Consider the following 24,809-nt stretch of genomic DNA (forward strand, 5'->3'; position numbering starts at 1 on the left):
GACGCAGTAGAAATTAAGCCATGTGGGCCCTTGAAATGGCGGCTGCCTGACATGTGAAGTGTGACAATGGGATGTGAGGTCAATGCGCTGGCGTGGTACACCGTGGCGGTAGGCGGTCGAAGACCGCGGCGCAAAGCAGCATTGGTTAACATTGAACCCTATGGGTCTCAGGAGCCAATGACGATGGGCGCCGGCGGGCGCGGTACGCACCGCCGCGGTACGCACCGCCGCGGGCGTGACCGCCATTTTCTAACTGCTTAATCACTCGAGACCTGATCATCCACAGGAGAGGACCTATACTGAAAGTGCTGCTGTGACCTCGGTCTGGGAGATACAATGGCTGCTGCGACTGGGGAAAGGGCCCCTGCCTTCACATCTGAGGAATTGGAGAAACTTGTGGATGGGGTCCTCCCCCAGTATGCGCTACTCTACGGTCCTCCAGACCAACAGGTAAGTACACAGGGAGCACGTAGTATGGGCTATGCCTGTGTTGAGTGGGGTGGGTGTAAGATGGTGGGGAGGGGTGCGAATGGGGAGTGCAACGCACGACAGATGAGAGCATGTGCCACATGGCAAGGTTGGGGAGGGGGGGCCACTCACATCGACCATGCAGGAAAGTGATGATATTTCTTGTTCCATCCTGTCCATGTCACATAGGTCAGCGCCCATCAGAAGATCGACATTTGGCGTGCCATCGCCAAGGACGTCCGGGCCCTGGGGGTCCACAACAGACGGGGCACCCACTGCCGCAAGAGGTGGGAGGACATCCGCCGCGGGAGCAGAAAGACCGCAGAGGCTCTGCTGGGGCTGGCCTCCCAACCTAGGAGGGGTGCCACACGGCAATTGACCCCCCTGCATTAGTGCAGGGGGCTTCTGTGTCTGTCCTCTCCGCCAACTGTGCCGCCAATGCATGCACTCAACATGTCTTTCTTTCTTCTCCCCCCCTTTTTTTGGTTTTCCTGTTCATGTGTGCATTAGCATCATCAGGCGGAGGAGAAGTGGCATCGGCGCACGAGGGAGCTGCATCTCACATGGCCCCGGAGGGCCATGCAACCGACTCAGAGTACACCAGTGAGACGGAGGGCGAGGGGGGCTCCACAACGGGGACCCGTGGAGACGTCAGCGACACCGACACGTTCTCGGAAGGGAGCTCCCTTGTGGTGGCGGCACCACCCATGCCCACCGCAACAACAGGTACAGCCGCCACCCAGCGCACCAGCCCCGCCCTCCCAGCAGCCCCTCAGCGTTCGCCCCGTGCCCGCTCGGCCAGGAAGCCGGGCATCTCCTTCGCCCCTGGCACCTCAGGTCCTGCCCCAGTTACCCCTGCTGCCCTCAGTGCGGAGATCATTGACCTCCTCCAGACGCTCATTGTTGGGCAGTCTACCCTTTTGAATGCCATCCAGGGGATAGAAAGGGAGGTGCATTGGAGCAATGCATACCTGGAGGGCATTCATTCGGGTCAGGCTGCCCATCAGCGATCGTTCAACGCTCTGGCCTCAGCACTGACGGCAGCAATTGTCCCTGTGTCTAGCCTCCCCCCTCCAACTTCCTCAACCCATTCCCACTCCCCTGTTCCTCTGCCTATCCCAGACACACCTACAGACCAGCCTGCACACACATCAACACCCAAGGGCAGCTCATCCAGACATAAGCACCACAGATCACAAAAGCATTCACCCAAGCAACATCCACATGCAGACATGCCAACAGCCACTGCCTCCTCTGTGTCCCACTCCTCCTCATCTCCCTCCTCCCTCCCTGTGATGTCTCCACTCACACCTGCATGCACACCACCATCAGCCAGTACGTCCATCACCACCACACCCACAAGAACAGTCCGCACACGTGCAGTCACCACCCCCGCTGCCATTTACACGTCCCCTGTGTCCTCTCCCACTGTGTCTATCACCCCCTCTTCCAAACCACACAAACGCAGGCAGTCACCCACCCAACAGCCATCCACCTCACGACAGCCTCCAGCACAAGCACCTGCACCCAAAGACAGCACACTTGACTCTCCTACAACCACATCCTCTCCCTCCACTCCCATACCCACTGCACCTACCCTTCCCATTGCTCCTAAAAAGTTGTTCCTCTCCAAAATTAACCTCTTTGCATCACCTGACCCACCCCCTCCATCTCGTAAGAGTCCAAACAGCACCTCAGCCACCACAAGCCCTGCACCTACTAGGACCATCGTTCAGGGCTATTGGAGTCCACCAGCTCCTAGGGCAGGAACATCGGCCAGCAGCAAGGGGACAGCCAGCCCACCCCCTGGGAAAAGAACCAGAAAAGGGAAGGGCCGGCGCGACAGGCCTGAGACGGCTGCCCCCAAGGACACCACCCTTGCACCGTCACCTGGCCCATCCACAAAGGGAGGCAAGGGCCCCAGAGATTCCGCTAAGGGGGGCAAGGGCAGCAGGGTGGACAAGGCCGGCAGCAGGCGAGCTGCCCAGGAGGGCCCCACCAGCCCCATTTGGGGTGTGACGGAGGACACCCAGGGGCCCAGGAGTCCTGCACAGGAGGGCCCCGCAAGCGATAGGTCGGATGGCGATTGAGCGGGAATGATTGCCCAGATCTGGTTCCCTAGGAACACAAGACAAGCACTACTGAACAGGGCCCGCCGTGAGAAGCACCGCTGAACAGGGCCCCGCCGTGAGAACCACCGCTGAACAGGGCCCCGCCGTGAGAAGCACGGCTGAACAGGGCCCCGCCGTGAGAAGCACCGCTGAACAGGGCCCCGCCGTTTCTGCACCGCTCCGCTGGGCCCTTCCTGTCAAGCACCGCTCCGCTGGGCCCTTCATCTCAAGCACCGCTCCGCTGGGCCCTTCCTCTCAAGCACCGCTCCGCTGGGCCCTTCCTGTCAAGCACCGCTCCGCTGGGCCCTTCCTCTCAAGCACCGCTCTGCTGGGCCCTTCCTGTCAAGCACCGCTCTGCTGGGCCCTTCATCTCAAGCACCGCTCCGCTGGGCCCTTCCTCTCAAGCACTGCTCCGCTGGGCCCTTCATCTCAAGCACCGCTCCCCTGGGCCCTTCCTCTCAAACACCGCTCCGCTGGGCCCTTCATCTCAAGCACCGCTCCGCTGGGCCCTTCATCTCAAGCACCGCTCCGCTGGGCCCTTCATCTCAAGCACCGCTCCGCTGGGCCCCGCTGTAGGAGGCTGGACTGGCTTGTAGTGAGTACCAAGGGGTACTTGCACCTTGCACCAGGCCCAGTTATCCCTTATTAGTGTATAGGGTGTCTAGCAGCTTAGGCTGATAGATAATGGTAGCTTAGCAGAGCAGCTTAGGCTGAACTAGGAGACGTGTGAAGCTACTACAGTACCACTTAGTGTCATATGCACAATATCATAAGAAAACACAATACACAGTTATACTAAAAATAAAGGTACTTTATTTTTATGACAATATGCCAAAGTATCTTAGAGTGTACCCTCAGTGAGAGGATAGGAAATATACACAAGATATATATACACAATAGCAAAAATATGCAGTATAGTCTTAGAAAACAGTGCAAACAATGTATAGTTACAATAGGATGCAATGGGGAAACATAGGGATAGGGGCAACACAAACCATATACTCCAAAAGTGGAATGCGAACCACGAATGGACCCCAAACCTATGTGACCTTGTAGAGGGTCGCTGGGACTATTAGAAAATAGTGAGAGTTAGAAAAATTACCCTCCCCAAGACCCTGAAAAGTGAGTGCAAAGTGCACTAAAGTTCCCCTAAGGACAAAATAGTCGTGTTAGAGGGAAAATGCAAGGAAAACACAAATCAGCAATGCAACAACGATGGATTCCTGTCTGAGGGTACCTGTGGAACAAGGGGACCAAGTCCAAAAGTCACAAGCAGCTCGGAGATGGGCAGATGCCCAAGAAATGCCAGCGGTTGGTGCAAAGAAGCTCTTACTAGGCTGAAGAACTGTGAATACTGCAGGAACGACAAGGGCTAGAGACTTCCCCTTTGGAGGATGGATCCCCCACGCCTTGGAGAGTCGTGCAGAAGTGTTTTCCCGCCGGATGGACGCCAACAAGCCTTGCTACACGCAAATCGTGCGTTTGGCGTTTTTGGACGCTGCTGGGGCCCAGGAGGGACCAGGAGGTCGCAAATTGGACCTGCAGAGAGAGGGGAGGTCGAGCAAGACAAAGAGCCCTCACTGAAGCAGGTAGCACCCGGAGAAGTGCCAGAAACAGGCACTACGAGGATGCGTGAAACGGTGCTCGCCGAAGTTGCACAAAGGAGTCCCACGTCGCCGGAGACCAACTTAGAAAGTCGTGCAATGCAGGTTAGAGTGCCGTGGACCCAGGCTTGGCTGTGCACGAAGGATTTCCGCCGGAAGTGCACAGGGGCCGGAGTAGCTTGCAAAGTCGCGGTTCCCAGCAATGCAGCCCAGCGAGGTGAGGCAAGGACTTACCTCCACCAAACTTGGGCTGAAGAGTCACTGGACTGTGGGGGTCACTTGGACGGTGTCGCTGGATTCGAGGGACCTCGCTCGTCGTGCTGAGAGGAGACCCAAGAGACCGGTAATGCAGCTTTTTGGTGCCTGCGGTTGCAGGGGGAAGATTCCGTCGATCCACGGGAGATTTCTTCGGAGCTTCTGGTGCAGAGAGGAGGCAGACTACCCCCACAGCATGCACAAGCAGGAAAACAGTCGAGAAGGCGGCAGGATCAGCGTTACAGAGTTGCAGTAGTCGTCTTTGCTACTATGTTGCAGGTTTGCAGGCTTCCAGCGCAGTCAGCGGTCGATTCCTTATCAGAAGGTGAAGAGGGAGATGCAGAGGAACTCGGCTGAGCTCATGCATTCGTTATCTAAAGTTTCCCCAGAGACAGAGACCCTAAATAGCCAGAAAAGAGGGTTTGGCTACCTAGGAGAGAGGAAAGGCTACTAACACCTGAAGGAGCCTATCAGCAGGAGTCTCTGACGTCACCTGGTGGCACTGGCCACTCAGAGCAGTCCAGTGTGCCAGCAGCACCTCTGTTTCCAAGATGGCAGAGGTCTGGAGCACACTGGAGGAGCTCTGGACACCTCCCAGGGGAGGTGCAGGTCAGGGGAGTGGTCACTCCCCTTTCCTTTGTCCAGTTTCGCGCCAGAGCAGGGGCTAAGGGGTCCCTGAACCGGTGTAGACTGGCTTATGCAGAATTGGGCACATCTGTGCCCAACAAAGCATTTCCAGAGGCTGGGGGAGGCTACTCCTCCCCTGCCTTCACACCATTTTCCAAAGGGAGAGGGTGTCACACCCTCTCTCAGAGGAAGTTCTTTGTTCTGCCATCCTGGGCCAGGCCTGGCTGGACCCCAGGAGGGCAGCTGCCTGTCTGAGGGGTTGGCAGCAGCAGCAGCTGCAGTGAAACCCCAGGAAGGGCAGTCTGGCAGTACCAGGGTCTGTGCTACAGACCACTGGGATCATGGAATTGTACCAACAATGCCAGGATGGCATAGAGGGGGCAATTCCATGATCATAGACATGTTACATGGCCATATTCGGAGTTACCATGGTGAAGCTACATATAGGTAGTGACCTATATGTAGTGCATGCGTGTAATGGTGTCCCCGCACTCACAAAGTTCAGTGAATTGGCTCTGAACAATGTGGGGGCACCTTGGCTAGTGCCAGGGTGCCCTCACACTAAGTAACTTTGCACCTAACCTTTACCAGGTAAAGGTTAGACATATAGGTGACTTATAAGTTACTTAAGTGCAGTGTAAAATGGCTGTGAAATAACGTGGACGTTATTTCACTCAGGCTGCAGTGGCAGGCCTGTGTAAGAATTGTCAGAGCTCCCTATGGGTGGCAAAAGAAATGCTGCAGCCCATAGGGATCTCCTGGAACCCCAATTCCCTGGGTACCTCAGTACCATATACTAGGGAATTATAAGGGTGTTCCAGTAAGCCAATGTAAATTGGTAAAAATGGTCACTAGCCTGTCAGTGACAATTTTGGAAAGAAATGAGAGAGCATAACCACTGAGGTTCTGATTAGCAGAGCCTCAGTGAGACAGTTAGTCACTACACAGGTAACACATTCAGGCACACTTATGAGCACTGGGGCCCTGGGTTACCAGGGTCCCAGTGACACATACAACTAAAACAACATATATACAGTGAAAAATGGGGGTAACATGCCAGGCAAGATGGTACTTTCCTACACAACCCCCCCCCAAACGAAGGACAATAAGACTAGCCATTACCTGATGAGTCTTCATTGTCTAAGTGGAAATATCTGGAGAGTCCATCTGCATTGGAGTGGCTACTCCCAGGTCTATGTTCCACTGTATAGTCCATTCCCTGTAGGGATATGGACCACCTCAACAATTTAGGATTTTCACCTTTCATTTGTTTTAGCCAAAGTAGAGGTTTGTGGTCTGTCTGAACAATGAAGTGAGTGCCAAACAGGTATGGCCTCAACTTCTTCAGAGCCCAGACCACAGCAAAGGCCTCCCTCTCAATGGCAGACCAACGCTTTTCTCTAGGGGTCAACCTTCTACTAATAAAAGCAACAGGTTGATCCTGGCCCTCAGAATTAAGTTGTGATAGGACTGCCCCTACTCCTAATTCAGATGCATCAGTTTGGACATAGAATTTTTTAGAGTAACAAGGGCTTTTCAGGACAGGTGCAGAGCACATGGCCTGCTTCAGCTCCTCAAAAGCTTACTGACAGTTTGCTGTCCATAATACCTTTTTAGGCATTTTCTTGTATGTGAGGTCATTAAGAGGGGCTGCAATGGAGCCATAGTTCTTAATGAACCTCCTGTAATACCCAGTGAGGCCTAGGAAGGCTCTCACCTGAGTCTGAGTGGTAGGGGGAACCCAATCAATAATAGTTTGGATTTTCCCCTGAAGTGGTGCAATCTGTTCCCCACCAACAAGGTGTCCCAGATAAACCACCTTACCCTGCCCTATCTGGCACTTTGAAGCCTTGATAGTGAGGCCTGCCTTTTGCAGGGCCTCCAAAACTTTCCAAAGGTGGACCAGGTGATCATCCCAGCTGGAGCTAAAGACAGCTATATCATCCAAATATGCTGCACTGAAAGCTTCCAGCCCTTGCAGGACTGTGTTCACCAACCTCTGAAAAGTGGCAGGTGCATTTTTCAAACCAAAAGGCATTAAAGTAAACTGGTAATGTCCTCCAATGGTAGAAAATGCAGTCTTAGGTTTAGCATCTTCTGACATTTTGATCTGCCAATACCCTGCAGTCAAATCAAAAGTGCTTAGATACTTGGCAGATGCCAGTGTATCTATTAGCTCATCTGCCCTGGGTATAGGGTGAGCATCAGTTTTGGTTACCAAGTTGAGACCTCTATAGTCTACACAAAACCTCATTTCCTTCTTTCCATCTTTAGAATTGGGTTTTGGTACCAGTACCACAGGAGAAGCCCATAGACTGTCAGAGTGCTCAACCACTCCTAGTTCCAACATCTTCTGAACTTCTTGCTTTATGCAGTCCCTGACATGGTCAGGCTGCCTATAGATCTTACTTTTGACAGGTAAACTGTCTCCAGTATCTATAGTGTGCTCACACCAAGAAGTGGTGCCTGGCACAATGGAGAAGAGTTCTGAAAATTGTCCTAGGAGATTTATGCAATTATCTTTCTGCTCAGCAGTAAGACAATCAGCCAAAACTACACCTTCCACAAGAGCATCTTGTTTTGTGGAAGAGAAGAGATCAGGTAGAGGATCACTGTCTTCTTCCTGTCCCTCATCTGTTGCCATGAGCAGGGTGAGATCAGCCCTGTCATAGTAGGGTTTCAGGCGGTTGACATGGAGCACCCTAAGGGGACTCCTGGCAGTGCCTAAGTCAACCAAGTAGGTGACTTCACCCTTCTTTTCAACGATTGTGTGGGGTCCACTCCATTTATCTTGGAGTGCTCTTGGGGCCACAGGCTCCAAGACCCACACTTTCTGCCCTGGTTGGTACTGAACCAAAACAGCCTTCTGATCATGCCATTGCTTCTGGAGCTCTTGGCTGGCCTGAAGGTTTTTACTGGCCTTTTTCATGTACTCAGCCATCCTTGATCTGAGGCCAAGTACATAATCCACAATATCCTGCTTAGGAGCTTTTAAAGGTTGTTCCCAACCCTCCTTTACAAGTGTGAGTGGACCCCTAACAGGGTGTCCAAAAAGAAGTTCAAAGGGGCTGAAGCCCACTCCTTTCTGGGGTACCTCCCTGTAGGCAAAAAGGAGGCATGGTAGAAGGATATCCCATCTCCTGCGGAGTTTTTCAGGGAGTCCCATAATCATGCCTTTGAGAGTTTTATTAAATCTCTCCACCAGTCCATTTGTTTGTGGATGATAGGGTGTTGTGAACTTGTAAGTTACACCACACTCCTTCCACATGGCCTTTAAGTATGCAGACATGAAATTGCTTCCTCTGTCTGATACTACTTCCTTTGGGAAGCCCACCCTGGAAAATATTCCCAGGAGGGCCTTTGCCACTGCAGGAGCTGTAGTGGTCCTTAAAGGAATTGCTTCAGGATATCTTGTGGCATGGTCCACTACCACCAAGATAAACCTATTGCCTGAAGCAGTAGGAGGGTCAAGGGGGCCAACTATGTCAACCCCTACCCTTTCAAAGGGAACCCCAACCACAGGCAGTGGGATAAGGGGTGCCTTTGGAGTGCCACCTGTCTTGCCACTGGCTTGACAGGTTTCACAGGACTTACAAAATTCTTTTGTGTCCTCAGACATCCTAGGCCAATGAAACAGTGGTACCAATCTGTCCCAAGTTTTCATTTGACCCAGGTGCCCAGCTAAGGGAATGTCATGTGCCAGTGTTAGGAGGAACTTTCTGTACTCCTGAGGAATCACTAATCTCCTGGCAGCTCCAGGTTTAGGATCCCTATGCTCAGTGTACAAGAGGTTGTCCTCCCAGTAAACTCTGTGTGAGTCACTGACATCCCCATTAGCCTGTTTGACAGCTTGCTGTCTGAGACCCTCTAATGTGGGACAGGTTTGCTGTGCCACACTCAGCTCCTCTCTGGCAGGCCCCCCTTCACCCAAAAGCTCAGCAGTGTCTGCTTCCAGCTCCTCTGGTGTAGGTTCTGCACAGGGAGGGAATTCTTCTTCCTCAGAAGTAGAATCCACTGTAGAGGGAGGGATAGTAGGAAGTGGTTTGCTTCTACTAGCCCTAGCTTTAGGGAGCACTTGGTCCATTGTTCCAGGATCCAAGCTTCCCTGTCCTTTTTGCTTTTTGGCCTGAGCCCTTGTCAAAGCAAAAATATGCCCTGGGATGCCCAGCATTGCTGCATGGGCCTCCAACTCCACATCTGACCAAGCTGATGTCTCCAAATCGTTCCCTAATAGACAGTCTACAGGTAAATCTGAAGCTACCACAACTTTCTTTGGACCAGATACCCCCCCCCAGTTGAGATTTACAACAGCCATGGGGTGGCTTTGTGTTATGTTGTGAGCATCGGTTACTTGGTACTGGTGTCCAAGTATGTGTTGTTCAGGGTGCACCAGTTTCTCAATCACCATTGTGACACTGGCACCTGTGTCCCTGTAGGCCTGGACCTCAACACCATTTATTAGGGTTAGTTGCTTGTACTTCTCCAAGTTATGGGGGCAAGCAACCAAAGTGGCTAAGTCAATAGCCCCTTCAGAGACTAAAGTAGCCTCTGTGGTCTCCCTAATCAGACCAACTCCAACTAAATTACCAAAAGTGAGCCCAGCTACTCCCTTGGATTGGCTATTAGTAGGTTTGCTCCCACCACCACTGCTATTAGTAGGGACACTAGGTGTAGCAGTAGGGGTTGTAGTGGTAGGAGCTGTGGTGCCTTTCTTTGGACAACTGGGATCTGTTGTCCAATGGCCTTTTATTTTACATAAATAGCACCATGGTTTCTTTTCCTTGTTCTGATTAAAGGAGGATTTGGACCCACCACCCCCACCAGAGTGTTTTTGTGGGCCTGATGAAGACTCATTTTTAGATTTGTCCCCACCCTTGTCAGAAGACTTACCATCCTTCTTTTTGTTGCCATCTTTGTCACCCCCTGTATGAACTTTTCTGTTCACTCTTGTTCTGACCCATTTGTCTGCCTTCTTTCCCAATTCTTGGGGAGAGGTCAGATCAGAGTCCACCAAGTACTGGTGCAACAAATCAGACACACAATTATTAAGAATATGCTCTCTCAGGATTAAGTTATACAGGCTGTCATAATCAGTAACTTTACTGCCATGTAACCACCCCTCCAAGGCCTTCACTGCCTGGTCAATGAAATCAACCCAGTCTTGTGAAGACTCCTTTTTGGTATCTCTGAACTTTATCCTGTACTGTTCAGTGGTTAAGCCATAACCATCCAGGAGTGCATTCTTAAGAACTTGGAAATTATTAGCATCATTTTCTTTTACAGTAAGGAGCCTATCCCTACCTTTTCCAGTGAATGAAAGCCATAGGATAGCAGCCCACTGCTTTTGAGGGACATCCTGTACAGCACAGGCCCTCTCAAGTGCAGCAAACCACTTGTTAATGTCATCCCCCTCCTTATAAGGGGGAACTATCTTGTGCAGATTCCTGGAATCATGCTCTTTTGCAGGATGACTATGGGGAATACTGCTGCTGCCACCATGGGTATCTAAACCCATCTTCTGTCTTTCCCTCTCTATTTCTAAAGACTGTCTATCCAAATCCAGCTGTTGCTTCTTGAGCTTCAGTCTGGTTTGTTCCACTCTCAATCTATTGAGCTCCCTTTCTAACAATCTGTCATCAGGGTGGGTGGGAGGGACATTTCTAGATACAGAGGTATGATGGGAATGAACAGAAGGAGACCTGTCCCTTACAAAGGGCACCCTAACAGCTTGGCTACCAGCATAATGTGAGAGCACATCATCAGTATGATGTGATTCAACCTCTGTACCAACTATGCTAGACTGTCTAGTAATGGGCAGGCTGAGAAGTTTCTTTCCTGAACCTTTTCCTGGGGGAGTCCCTGGATCAGATTGAGAACCATTAGCTACTTTTTCTACAGATTGGGCACTTATGGCCTTATCCTGTACTCTAAGCATATTAATTAACAGTTCTAAGGAAGGATTCTTCCCTACACTCAAACCTCTCTCTATGCAGAGACTCCTTGCTCCTTTCCAGCTAAGGTGATCATATGCAAGTTTGGACAGTTCAACATTTTTTCCTGTGCCAGACATTTTTTAGAGAGAGTTAAAGTGATAGCAAAAGAGAAAAAAGTTTTCAGAACTTTTTGGAAAGACAGAAAAAAAACTTTTTAAACTTTTAAGAACTTTTTGAAAGTTTAGAAGTACTTTTCAGCACTTAGAAAAGAGTGAAAAGAGGAAATGCAAAACTTTTTGGCTATGTGTATATACACTGACCTTGTTTTGTATATTTTTCTCTTATGAAAAGTACAATGACAAGAGTGGTAAGTAGTCTCAAAGCACTTATCCCACCGCTGCACAACCAATGTAGGAGGCTGGACTGGCTTGTAGTGAGTACCAAGGGGTACTTGCACCTTGCACCAGGCCCAGTTATCCCTTATTAGTGTATAGGGTGTCTAGCAGCTTAGGCTGATAGATAATGGTAGCTTAGCAGAGCAGCTTAGGCTGAACTAGGAGACGTGTGAAGCTACTACAGTACCACTTAGTGTCATATGCACAATATCATAAGAAAACACAATACACAGTTATACTAAAAATAAAGGTACTTTATTTTTATGACAATATGCCAAAGTATCTTAGAGTGTACCCTCAGTGAGAGGATAGGAAATATACACAAGATATATATACACAATAGCAAAAATATGCAGTATAGTCTTAGAAAACAGTGCAAACAATGTATAGTTACAATAGGATGCAATGGGGAAACATAGGGATAGGGGCAACACAAACCATATACTCCAAAAGTGGAATGCGAACCACGAATGGACCCCAAACCTATGTGACCTTGTAGAGGGTCGCTGGGACTATTAGAAAATAGTGAGAGTTAGAAAAATAACCCTCCCCAAGACCCTGAAAAGTGAGTGCAAAGTGCACTAAAGTTCCCCTAAGGACAAAATAGTCGTGTTAGAGGGAAAATGCAAGGAAAACACAAATCAGCAATGCAACAACGATGGATTCCTGTCTGAGGGTACCTGTGGAACAAGGGGACCAAGTCCAAAAGTCACAAGCAGCTCGGAGATGGGCAGATGCCCAAGAAATGCCAGCGGTTGGTGCAAAGAAGCTCTTACTAGGCTGAAGAACTGTGAATACTGCAGGAACGACAAGGGCTAGAGACTTCCCCTTTGGAGGATGGATCCCCCATGCCTTGGAGAGTCGTGCAGAAGTGTTTTCCCGCCGGATGGACGCCAACAAGCCTTGCTACACGCAAATCGTGCGTTTGGCGTTTTTGGACGCTGCTGGGGCCCAGGAGGGACCAGGAGGTCGCAAATTGGACCTGCAGAGAGAGGGGAGGTCGAGCAAGACAAAGAGCCCTCACTGAAGCAGGTAGCACCCGGAGAAGTGCCAGAAACAGGCACTACGAGGATGCGTGAAACGGTGCTCGCCGAAGTTGCACAAAGGAGTCCCACGTCGCCGGAGACCAACTTAGAAAGTCGTGCAATGCAGGTTAGAGTGCCGTGGACCCAGGCTTGGCTGTGCATGAAGGATTTCCGCCGGAAGTGCACAGGGGCCGGAGTAGCTTGCAAAGTCGCGGTTCCCAGCAATGCAGCCCAGCGAGGTGAGGCAAGGACTTACCTCCACCAAACTTGGGCTGAAGAGTCACTGGACTGTGGGGGTCACTTGGACGGTGTCGCTGGATTCGAGGGACCTCGCTCGTCGTGCTGAGAGGAGACCCAAGAGACCGGTAATGCAGCTTTTTGGTGCCTGCGGTTGCAGGGGGAAGATTCCGTCGACCCACGGGAGATTTCTTCGGAGCTTCTGGTGCAGAGAGGAGGCAGACTACCCCCACAGCATGCACAAGCAGGAAAACAGTCGAGAAGGCGGCAGGATCAGCGTTACAGAGTTGCAGTAGTCGTCTTTGCTACTATGTTGCAGGTTTGCAGGCTTCCAGCGCGGTCAGCGGTCGATTCCTTATCAGAAGGTGAAGAGGGAGATGCAGAGGAACTCGGCTGAGCTCATGCATTCGTTATCTAAAGTTTCCCCAGAGACAGAGACCCTAAATAGCCAGAAAAGAGGGTTTGGCTACCTGGGAGAGAGGAAAGGCTACTAACACCTGAAGGAGCCTATCAGCAGGAGTCTCTGACGTCACCTGGTGGCACTGGCCACTCAGAGCAGTCCAGTGTGCCAGCAGCACCTCTGTTTCCAAGATGGCAGAGGTCTGGAGCACACTGGAGGAGCTCTGGACACCTCCCAGGGGAGGTGCAGGTCAGGGGAGTGGTCACTCCCCTTTCCTTTGTCCAGTTTCGCGCCAGAGCAGGGGCTAAGGGGTCCCTGAACCGGTGTAGACTGGCTTATGCAGAATTGGGCACATCTGTGCCCAACAAAGCATTTCCAGAGGCTGGGGGAGGCTACTCCTCCCCTGCCTTCACACCATTTTCCAAAGGGAGAGGGTGTCACACCCTCTCTCAGAGGAAGTTCTTTGTTCTGCCATCCTGGGCCAGGCCTGGCTGGACCCCAGGAGGGCAGCTGCCTGTCTGAGGGGTTGGCAGCAGCAGCAGCTGCAGTGAAACCCCAGGAAGGGCAGTCTGGCAGTACCAGGGTCTGTGCTACAGACCACTGGGATCATGGAATTGTACCAACAATGCCAGGATGGCATAGAGGGGGCAATTCCATGATCATAGACATGTTACATGGCCATATTCGGAGTTACCATGGTGAAGCTACATATAGGTAGTGACCTATATGTAGTGCACGCGTGTAATGGTGTCCCCGCACTCACAAAGTTCAGTGAATTGGCTCTGAACAATGTGGGGGCACCTTGGCTAGTGCCAGGGTGCCCTCACACTAAGTAACTTTGCACCTAACCTTTACCAGGTAAAGGTTAGACATATAGGTGACTTATAAGTTACTTAAGTGCAGTGTAAAATGGCTGTGAAATAACGTGGACGTTATTTCACTCAGGCTGCAGTGGCAGGCCTGTGTAAGAATTGTCAGAGCTCCCTATGGGTGGCAAAAGAAATGCTGCAGCCCATAGGGATCTCCTGGAACCCCAATACCCTGGGTACCTCAGTACTATATACTAGGGAATTATAAGGGTGTTCCAGTAAGCCAATGTAAATTGGTAAAAATGGTCACTAGCCTGTCAGTGACAATTTTGGAAAGAAATGAGAGAGCATAACCACTGAGGTTCTGATTAGCAGAGCCTCAGTGAGACAGTTAGTCACTACACAGGTAACACATTCAGGCACACTTATGAGCACTGGGGCCCTGGGTTACCAGGGTCCCAGTGACACATACAACTAAAACAACATATATACAGTGAAAAATGGGGGTAACATGCCAGGCAAGATGGTACTTTCCTACACCCGCCGTCTCTGCACCGCTCCGCTGGGCCCTTCCTCTCAAGCACCGCTCCACTGGGCCCTTCATCTCAAGCACCGCTCTGCTGGGCCCTTCCTCTCAAGCACCGCTCCGCTGGGCCCTTCATCTCAAGCACCGCTCCGCTGGGCCCCGCCGTCTCTGCACCGCTCCGCTGGGCCCTTCCTCTCAAGCACCGCTCCGCTGGGCCCTTCATCTCAATCACCGCTCCGCTGGGCCCTTCCTGTCAAGCACCGCTCCGCTGGGCCCTTCATCTCAAGCTCCGCTGGGCCCTTCCTCTCAAGCACCGCTCCGCTGGGCCCCGCCGTCTCTGCACCGCTCCGCTGGGCACTTCCTCTCAAGCACCGCTCCGCTGGGCCCTTCATCTCAAGCACCGCTCCGCTGGGCCCTTCCACTCAAGCACCGCTCCGCTGGGCCCTTCCTCTCAAGCACCGCTCCGCTGGGCCCTTCATCTCAAGCACCGCTCCGCTGGGCCCTTCCTGTCAAGCACTGCTCCGCTGGGCCCTTCATCTCAAGCACCGCTCCGCTGGGCCCTTCCTGTCAAGCACCGCTCCGCTGGGCCCTTCCTCTCAAGCACCGCTCCGCTGGGCCCTTCATCTTAAGCACCGCTCCGCTGGGCCCTTCATCTCAAGCACCGCTGGCCCATCGGCAGGGCCGGATCTGTGTCGGGCAGGGCTTCACGAAGCACTCTGGGCACCATGCCTCCTCCATAACCAGTGGAGTCTGTAATCCACCAGATGGACTGTGGCTTTGCACTCCCCAGGATGGTACAGTGGTCAACCCACCCACTGTAGAGACTTGAGAGACTGTGGCTTTGCACTCCCCAGGATGGTACAGTGGGCATGGAGGCTCCTCGTGGAGCTGGCGTCGTGGACTCATGTGGCTGAGGTGCCCCCCCTTCCCTTCCCCCTGAGGTGCCTGTGGTTTTATTATCTGATGCCCCAGCAGTGTTCTCTCCAATGGAATCGGGTCTCGTGTGTGGGCTTTGCCCATGTGTTAATGCACATTGGCCCACGAACAATGGCATGTACCCAATATGTGCCGGACTTTTGGACTATGTACACATTGTTCATGTTGTGATTTATTTATTTTAAATATCTCATATTTCACTTCAGTTCAAATATGCTTTAATATACTTCTATATTAATGATCATTTTATTGTGTCTTTGAATTATTCCGGGGGGTTTGGGGGGTGTAAATCTGAGTTGTTGCTCTGCTTTGGTGTGTGGGGATTTGGGGGGGGGGGGGTTGCGTATGTGTGTGCCCGTTACCTTTTCTCCTCCCCCCTCCCCTGTGTCGTAGGTGCAGTACTCACCGTTGTCTCCTGCGGCGGCGTTCATGCTCCTGGTAGAGGAGCAGGTAGACAATCGCTGGTAGGATGTTTAATTCCGGTTCCATGCTGTCCAGATTGCTCGTGGAGTGTATAAAGGTGAGCGTTTTCCCGTTCGTGGTCTGTTTCCACCGTGTTTTTATCGGCGGGGCTCCCGCCCCGGAAAAGGTGGCGGATTGGTGGGTCGTGATAGGGTGGGCGGTACATTGTCTGCCGCCTGTCTGTTGGCGGTGACCGCCGCGCTGTTTGTTTGCCCCGCCGTGGCGGTCGGAGTGTTAAAGTGGCGGGCTGTGTTGGCGGTTCCCGCCAGGGTCAGAATTCCATTTTTTTTACCGCCTACCTGTTGGCGGGTTGGCTGCCGCTTTAACACCGACCGCCAGGGTCAGAATGACCCCCATATGTGTATATGACATCTCCTGCACCTACGGTGCATTAGGACACAAATGGCGCACATGTAGTAGAGCAACATGAAGGGAAATACAACGACATAGCACAGAGTGAACACACATACACAGGCAAATTGGCTGGGTTGTCATCATGTTAATGCAGTCCAAGTCCACTGAATAGTGTGTGTAGATGTTGACATGGTTTCATATGCATTACCATGTGTTGAACATAGGCCACCAAACATGTTTGGTGTCGTAGGTATGTGGACAACTGTATGTCAGACATAACAATGTAGTCCACACCCAAATGAGCTTACGTACACATGTATGCACACATAGCACACATGTGCCAACATGTATGTGGACACAGTGTAGCTACACTTGTGCACAAAATATTCAGTAATCGCATACAGCACACTCACAAGTGAACCCATCGGTCCAACATCCCAATGTCACGGTAATGACAGTACTGGACATACACCCACATGTTGCCATTACACATATACACCATAGTTATACACCCCATGTAGCACCTCAAGTCACTCAGGGTGCACTCAAGGGTCACAATGCAAAAATCCACGCAATACAGTCATGCGTCAAAACATTGTACGTACATGCATGTGCAATACAATTCCTCTAGGCTAATAGACACGAAGTCCCTGTTCATCTATCGCACATCCACAGGCATTTTTCACACTAATGGTATGAAAATATAGTGCAAAACCGCCATGCAGTAAAAAAAACGACGCATGACTGAAAAACATGTCGAACGTGCCCAGTAAGTGATGTACCAGGACATCCTGCCTGCAAATTTGCTACAATGAGTGTAGTTTCACTTTCACTTTGCAGTCTGTTTTCCTGTGACTGTGTGAAGTTTTGTTTTTGTTGCTGTTGAATTTGTGGAGTGTTTGAAGTGTGTGTTGTGTACATTGTGCTGTGTCCTGTGTAAAATGTGTATTATTATTGTGTCAATACTTGTATTCTGTCTATTGAGTGTACTGTACTTGTCTCTGTATTGCGGGAGTTCGTCTGGGGTAGTTAAGTAGTTGGGGTAGGAGTAGGGGTTAAGTTTCATTTATTTTTTATTTGGGTGAACTGCATTCACCACTGGTAATGTCTGGGAAAGGGAGGATAAGCCGGATGTCTGCTGACAAGCTGGGGGGGGGGGGTCATCTGGCTTGTAGCACACTACCTCCCGAATTGCTGCAACTGGGTGGCCGGGTGATCCAAGGCTACCCCACGGAGGCAAGGCGGCTGCGGTGGGGCAAGGTGCTCTATCATGTGACTCAGATTTCCAAAACTGGAAGGAACAACCACCAAATCAAGCACCGCTGGGCAGATCTGGTTTTGAGGGAGCAGTATCTGCTCGACCATCTAGGAGTAGAGATTAGTGGAACAGTTGGTAAGTCATCCATTGCCATACAACCTAAATTTGTTAGCATAGGCATGACAGTTGCTGTTAAGTTTGAGTGCTGGATGCAATGGATGTGGACATGTAGTATGCGAGCTGTATGAAAAGTCTAAGCCTCAAGTTAGGGCAGTATTTTAATTGTACAACAAGGAAGCAAATGTAGGACAGATGTATAATTTACCATGCACAACCATCTCCTAGTGTTGTGATGAATGCATATTGTAACTGGATAATGAGCAGCTACAAATGAGGCCTGTGTCATGCAGCATGCATGAAAGGGGGCCCCAAAACATTGTTGTGATCCCAAATTTTCATCCGCTGAGTCAGAAGATAATTCCCTAGGTATAATTTTCCAGCACTCAGAAGGGCTGCTCTGAGAAGCTGTGTAGTATGGGCATACAAATGTATGAGAAGGGCCCCCATTTACTTACCAGTAGTTTTGATGACCTGTTGCATCTCCTGCTGAGTGCATAATTGACCTTCACATGAGTAGATGATGTTGGATGACATATGCAACAGGCTGTGACATATTTCTGACTACGCATACAAATGGCTGTGAGTAAGGGGTCCACTAAGGGCCACAATGACAGTACAGATGCAATTGGTAATGCACCACTGTATTCCTATCGGGCCCTTTGTGTAACTAGGCATGGCCACGTAAAGGTGCTTGAACATGCAATTGTCCATACTACTGGCAGTTCCATGTTCCAGTTCATTGTGTATCAGACAGCCTATACAATGTCAAAAACCAGACATGTGTGCTGAGTGAGTTCCACAGGCCTGCCGCTTATCACTGACAGTATAGGGCTGCCCTGCATCAGCTCCATCACTGGCATACCACTCACTAACCAGCACCATCAGATGCATCCTCTGACCACTGAGAAAATGTGTCCGTGTTGAGCCATATTTCTGTGGCCATGTACAATTTCTCACTAGATTAATAAAGGGATACCATGGCAGCAATAGCAGGCCACACACTACTTGGCACAATATCCATTATTTCATCCAGTCAATGTGCAGGTAAGCACCTCAATATCACATGTGTACACTCCCACAGCTATTTTGAAAGTATGTGTGCCTTGAGATGGCACACACAGATTACTTACTTGACTGAAGGATGTATGATGGCATTCCTCAAGACCTTGGAATGCTCACACAACCACAGGGTAGTAGTTTGTCAGACATGACAATGATGTAGATGTTTACAACATCAGATGCAGGCTGAAATGCCATGGGTGTTATGATGGGCCAGGCACTGGGTCAACAATTGCATGCCCCTTAGATGGAATAAACATTATCAAGCAGTCCCATATGGTAATGGAGGTGTTGTGCTACCAGACAGCTGCATGACAATATCATGTATATATGGTGCAGTGAGAAGCACCATAGGAGTGTCAGGGACAGTGATGGTTTGGAAGTGCGTGGGTCTACCTTATCTGAGAGTATGTGTGATAGAGTAATCATAGAAGTTAGTCAGTTTCTGTGGTCTACCACTAGGACGACTACCTCATTCAGCCTAGCAAGTTTACACTGTACAATGTTGTCCATGTACTACAACTTGCCTTTTACAATAAGCAATATTTTCCATTAATGTCTTGCAGGTAGACCCGCCACTTACACCATTGGAGAGGTAGAATGTATACAAGACCCTGAAGCATCCTGTAAGTGTCATATTGTCCATCCTGTGAGTCAATCCAGGGAATACTGTGAGTCAGTCAGAGGTATGGAATGCAATGACAGGAGTATTTGGTCTGATATCTGATATCATAGAAGGATGGATAGTGAAATCATGTATGTTGGAATGTTATGCAATGTGGATGGCCTGCATGTAGTTCACAGGCCAACGTGTGCTGGCATGGAATTTTGTGTAATGGGAATAGTTATGGCTGACCACATATTCATAGCTGTCTATCATAATGGCACACAGGGCAGCTGGACATGTAGCACGCCTGTTGACAACCACCATGTCACAGCACCATTGTCAGCACTGTGCCACTCACAGCATACACATATTGAGATGATGGTACAGATGTGGGTTCTATCTGCAGAAGTCACTAGGGGGATTATGTAGGACAAACACACACCACAGGGACCTAAGTAACCTTCAGACCAAATGTGTTTGTAGGACAGCACAGGGCCATAATATGCTGCCCAACAGGCAATAGTGCACACAGTTTGTGGACACCTCCACTCCAGATGGTTGTGGGAAAAGTCTATGATTCTTCCACACCAGGGGCCATATGTAAGAGCCCTTAGCGTCACTGGAACATCACTTAACGTGACTCTCCAGTCGTGCTAATCTCAGCTCCATATTTACAGGAAGGTGTACAACAATTTTTTGTGGTGTTACACCTCCTTGTAAATTTGGGCCCCTCTGACGCAGTGTTCGGCATCAGAGGAGCGTGCGATGGGTGTTGATGTGGGCGTGTCACAGGAACACCTGTTGCATTTTGATGCTGCCTCAGATCTACAAGAGTCCGAGAACCTGAGGCAGCGCCAAAATCAATCGCCACCCCAGGGATGGCGTTAGCAAGGCGCTACAATGAAGAATACTTTTGATCTCCTCATTCTTCCCTTTTCCTATGCATGCTCCATTCTGCAGCACACATAGAAAGAGCAAAATTACCAGAAATTATTGTTTATGTGCGGGAAGAGATACCTTACCGCGCATGAACAATAACACACCTCAACGCAGTCATCCATGCACAATGGTGCAAGAACACCTGCGTTGGTGGCCAATGCAGGGGTTAAAACAGGTGTGCGCCTTACCCAGTTTAATACCACGCATCCCACTTTGTGAAATTGACGGATCCCGGCGCAGCAAATTTTGGTGGTGCATCGTGCTCCGTCATTTTCATATGAATGTGGACCCAGATTTCTGCAGGTATCACACCATGGTCCTGCCATCATGCTAATTGTGACTGATGTAGGCCACATCACATATGCAAATCATGTGATTTGTGTGTATAGCTGGTGCCTTGATGATGTATGAAATGCATGTGCTAATGATGTAACACCTTTCAGGATACAGTTGCAGTAACCAATGGTGTGCCAATATCACTGTGGGCTTAAGGCCATCTATACAGCCACCTTGAGTGTGCCATTTTATACATGCAGGACTACACAGTGTAGGGGCTTCAGTTGTGTAATCTGATGACAACTATGATGTGCAGCTCAGACTTTGCCCAACCGTTCTTTAGCCAACATTGCATCATTTGTACATTTGGCACATTATGGGATATGGGGTGGCCCCTTGTTACATATACTCAGGGCGAGTCTTACATCAGGAGACATGAATGTATATTTACCTGACCTCAGAATAGCAGGTTGGTAGTTGGCAGCCCAACAATGATATGGGCCACACCTTGAACTCCATAATGAGCTGTCAGGCTGTGATGTATCAACAGTGGTGTTGAGGAGATGGATAACATGCCCACGCTGCCTAATGGCCGTGGAGAAAGTTATTTCAGATCTGTAGAGTCATGTGATCCCCAAAAGTTAGACGACACAAATGTTGATGAGGATTGTATTAGTTCCTGTCCGCCCTGGGCCCTTTTGTTTTTCAATGGATTACCGTCATCTCACTGACATGTACAAGATACTGGTGAGGTCTGATTGGTTTTAGCCATAAATGAGGATCAAGTCAGTGTTGTGGAATGTGTGTGGGACTGTATTTGTTAGTTGCTGTTGCAGTGTAAATTTAGACTCCATTCAAACTCCGCCCAATGCTGATACTGATGCTTGCTTGACCTCATATTTCAGCTGCCAACATGACTCTTGGGCAATGGCGCGTGTTTATAAAGAGTGCAGACCAGTGCCGCCACATCCTAGAAGAGGAAGCAGGATACCGCAGGATGGGCAGGCGTTACAGGCATTAGAGAGCTTCCGGGGCATGGCATGCCTTTCCACATGGTAGTCCCATGATGCAGGCACCAAGGGACACATGAGCCAGCACCTCAGGGATGCAGGGTGTCCCAGCTCCACCTACACCCTCAACATCAGCACCACCTAGCAGCACACAGCCACAGGAATAGCCACCAGCAGCCGGTGCCCCGACCCAGTTTGATCTGGACCTCATGAGGGACTTGAATGCTATCCTCAAGCGACTGGACAAGCTGTAGGAGGAATCAGCTGACAACTGGAGAATGTTAATGTTTATAAAGAAAGAAATCAAGAAACAGAAAAAAATTAACTTTAGGACTATACGGACTACCTCCCAGTTCCTTCCCCTCCCTATTGCGGTTTTGTTCATTTTGTGTTGGGTTTTAGAAAGTTAGTATTAGGCTAGTGTATGGTAGGCATTAGTTAGGTTAAGTATGTTGGGGGTGTTATTCTAAAATTTCATTTTTGGGTGGTTGGGTGGGGGTAATCCTGGGGTATGTGTATTTATATAAAAAAAAAACGAAAATATATATATTTGTTTGTTAAATAGGATAAACTAGTACATGTGTAGTTTAGTAATTGTCCTACTTGTAGTTTGTCTCTTAAGGGGACTGGGGCCAATGATTAGAGCGTGGTGTTACAATATAGGTTTTGTTTTATTAATAAATCCCCTTTATTGTAGCATTCATTTAGTGTCAGTTGCATGAGTATCTGGGTCTTCTTATGAGTGCATTCGGCAAATTGGGGGAATGGCCAATGGAAACCCTACTGTCGTCTAATCCCTGATTGACCATGTGCTTCCCCTATTGCCAAAGGAGCTTTCGCTTTGTCGGCAACATCATGTCTACTGGTCCATGCATTTGCCATCCAGTGTACTCGCCATTCACAATGTCCATGTGTACTTTGCGGTGGACAGGTAAGTCTGGTACTTCAGCTGACATTGGTGGGGTCCTGTTGTTTCAATATGAGAACTGTAACACATCTGACAACAGGTGCATTTGGAACTGTATCCTGCAACACTGACAGGTGCCATCACTGATGAGGTTAGCCAACTCTGTACCACACAAATGAGTTGTTCTGGGACTCCCAGCTGTCTATATTGGCATTGACTTGGTTCTCAGCCATACCTGCCGTGTATCAGACATAAATGATAAAAGCAAACATTTTAATAATTACACTCAGTGAATTGGTTGTATTAGACAACACCATCATACCCGTTTCTCATTTTCGCATCGTTGTGTGTAGCTTGGTGTCCCACAGTCCTGCACTCATTTACTGCTATACTGTAACCATTGGAAAGGGTTCACATAATTCAATCATTTAGCTGTGTAGTTGGATCACAGAAAAAGTAGACATGCTAAATGTGTACAAGGTGTTTATATAGAGGTGGAAGTGTGATAGTGACTCATTAACAATGTCCAGGTCTGAGACCCCATTAGTGAAAGTCATGGATATGGGACACAGTCATAGTCCAGGGTTGAGGGACATGTCATGAGACATGCTTAGGAGTACGGTCCATTAGTGAGGAAGGACAACAATTGCCAATTGGAATGCCAGAGACAATGACGGTACATACCAGACAAGTCAACAGTGGGTGGTGAAGAGAGCACATTTCCGACTGTCATAACACTGGCATGCTCTTGAGGCCAGAATTGTCCATGTGGCACATACTGCTTCTACCAGGTACTCTTTCTACTGAAAGTAATTTGTTACACATCTTCATCCTCTGATGTGTGTGGTGCCTCTTGTGCCATTGGTGGTGCTGTTGTAGAGGTAGAGGGGGCCACACACACTTCAGGGTATAAAGATGTGTAGTCCAAGTTCCCAGCAGCTGCCATTTATGGTAAGACATAAGGCATCATTGCAGCAAGGAGGAACTGGTGATTTTTCAATATAGCTGCAACATCGTGCGGAGGCCACTTCCTGCTGAATGGACTCCAGCCTGTTGTCTGCTAACCTGCTGCCAGTTTGGAAGGGGAATTGTTGTGGCCTCTCTCTCATGGTAGCAGCCTGGGAGTGCTGGACTCCACGCAGTGGGGAGTGTAAGCCTCAGATGGCAGCTGTGTTTTCATTACCTATTACGAGGCATGACCGCACTCTTTCTAGGCTGCCTGCCATGGTCTCCATCCCAACCTGCACCTCCTTGGCCAGCTCCTGCTGGACTCCTACCACTGTCTTCTGAAAGGTGATCTCTGAGTCCTCGGTGTGCAGCGCCTTGTCAGAACTGGCAGGTGCTATAATTTGGTTGTTGGGTGGTTCATGTGGAGACCCCGCAATGCTGTGTGTCCTTCTTGCAACTGGAGGTGGTGTCTCGAAGCATCCTAGGAACTCCTGGAGAGTCGGTTCATTGATGATTGTCAGATGGTCATCCAGGTCATCATTGAAATCCAGGACAGACAGGTTGGCAGGAGGGAAGCCATCATCCTCTGCAATGAGATATTTTGAAATCAATCTTAGATTGTTGTGGCAGTTGACATGGCACATAGGGGGTTATTACAACTTTGGAGGAGGTGTTAATCCGTCCCAAAAGTGACGGTAAAGTGACGGATATACCACCAGCCGTATTACGAGTCCATTATATCCTATGGAACTCGTAATACGGCTGGTGGTATATCCGTCACTTTACCGTCACTTTTGGGACGGATTAACACCTCCTCCAAAGTTGTAATAACCCCCATAATGTATTCAGTAGTGGAGGATCAGTGACTAGTTAAAGGCCCAAGGTTGTTATTGTACATTATGTGGCATATATTTTAGCCCCTAGTGCCACTGGAGTGTCAAGTGAAGGGATGCTCCAGTGGCGCTATGGGCTGCGTTGTATTTACTAGGTGGCATTAAACCACTTCCTGTGCTTTGACGCCACCTTGTAAAAATCTGCTCTTTTCCATGCTGCACTTTGTGTGGAAGGGGCGTGCATTGGCTGTTGCTGTGGGTGGCCGACGCCAATACCCACTGCAATTCTACTCAGCCCCAGATTTACATCTTCTTGTAGACCTGAGGCTGTGCCAATATCTATCACCACCACAGGAATGACATTAGCAGTGCGCAATGTCGACGTTAACTTAATTTCCTCCTCATGTTTTCCTTTGTCAATGTGTGCTGCATTACACTGCACACATGGAGCAAGCAGATTGCTATATCAGTTTCATATGGTGCAGGAAGGTCCTCCTTCCTACACAACAATATTCTCCCCCTCAATGCAGCCTTCCTTGCACTATGGTGCAAGTGATGCGGCATTGGTGCTGGACAGGTAATATACCACAGGCACAAGGGTGGACACAGGGATGGCCCATTTGCTTTAGATTTTTGGTCAAGAATGCATTAACTGAATGTAAGTGCATGATCCAGCCTAAGTCGGTACACAGGCATCCACCTTTATTTCC

Source organism: Pleurodeles waltl, chromosome 9 (assembly GCF_031143425.1).
Source record: "Pleurodeles waltl isolate 20211129_DDA chromosome 9, aPleWal1.hap1.20221129, whole genome shotgun sequence".
Taxonomy (NCBI): Eukaryota; Metazoa; Chordata; class Amphibia; order Caudata; family Salamandridae; genus Pleurodeles; species Pleurodeles waltl.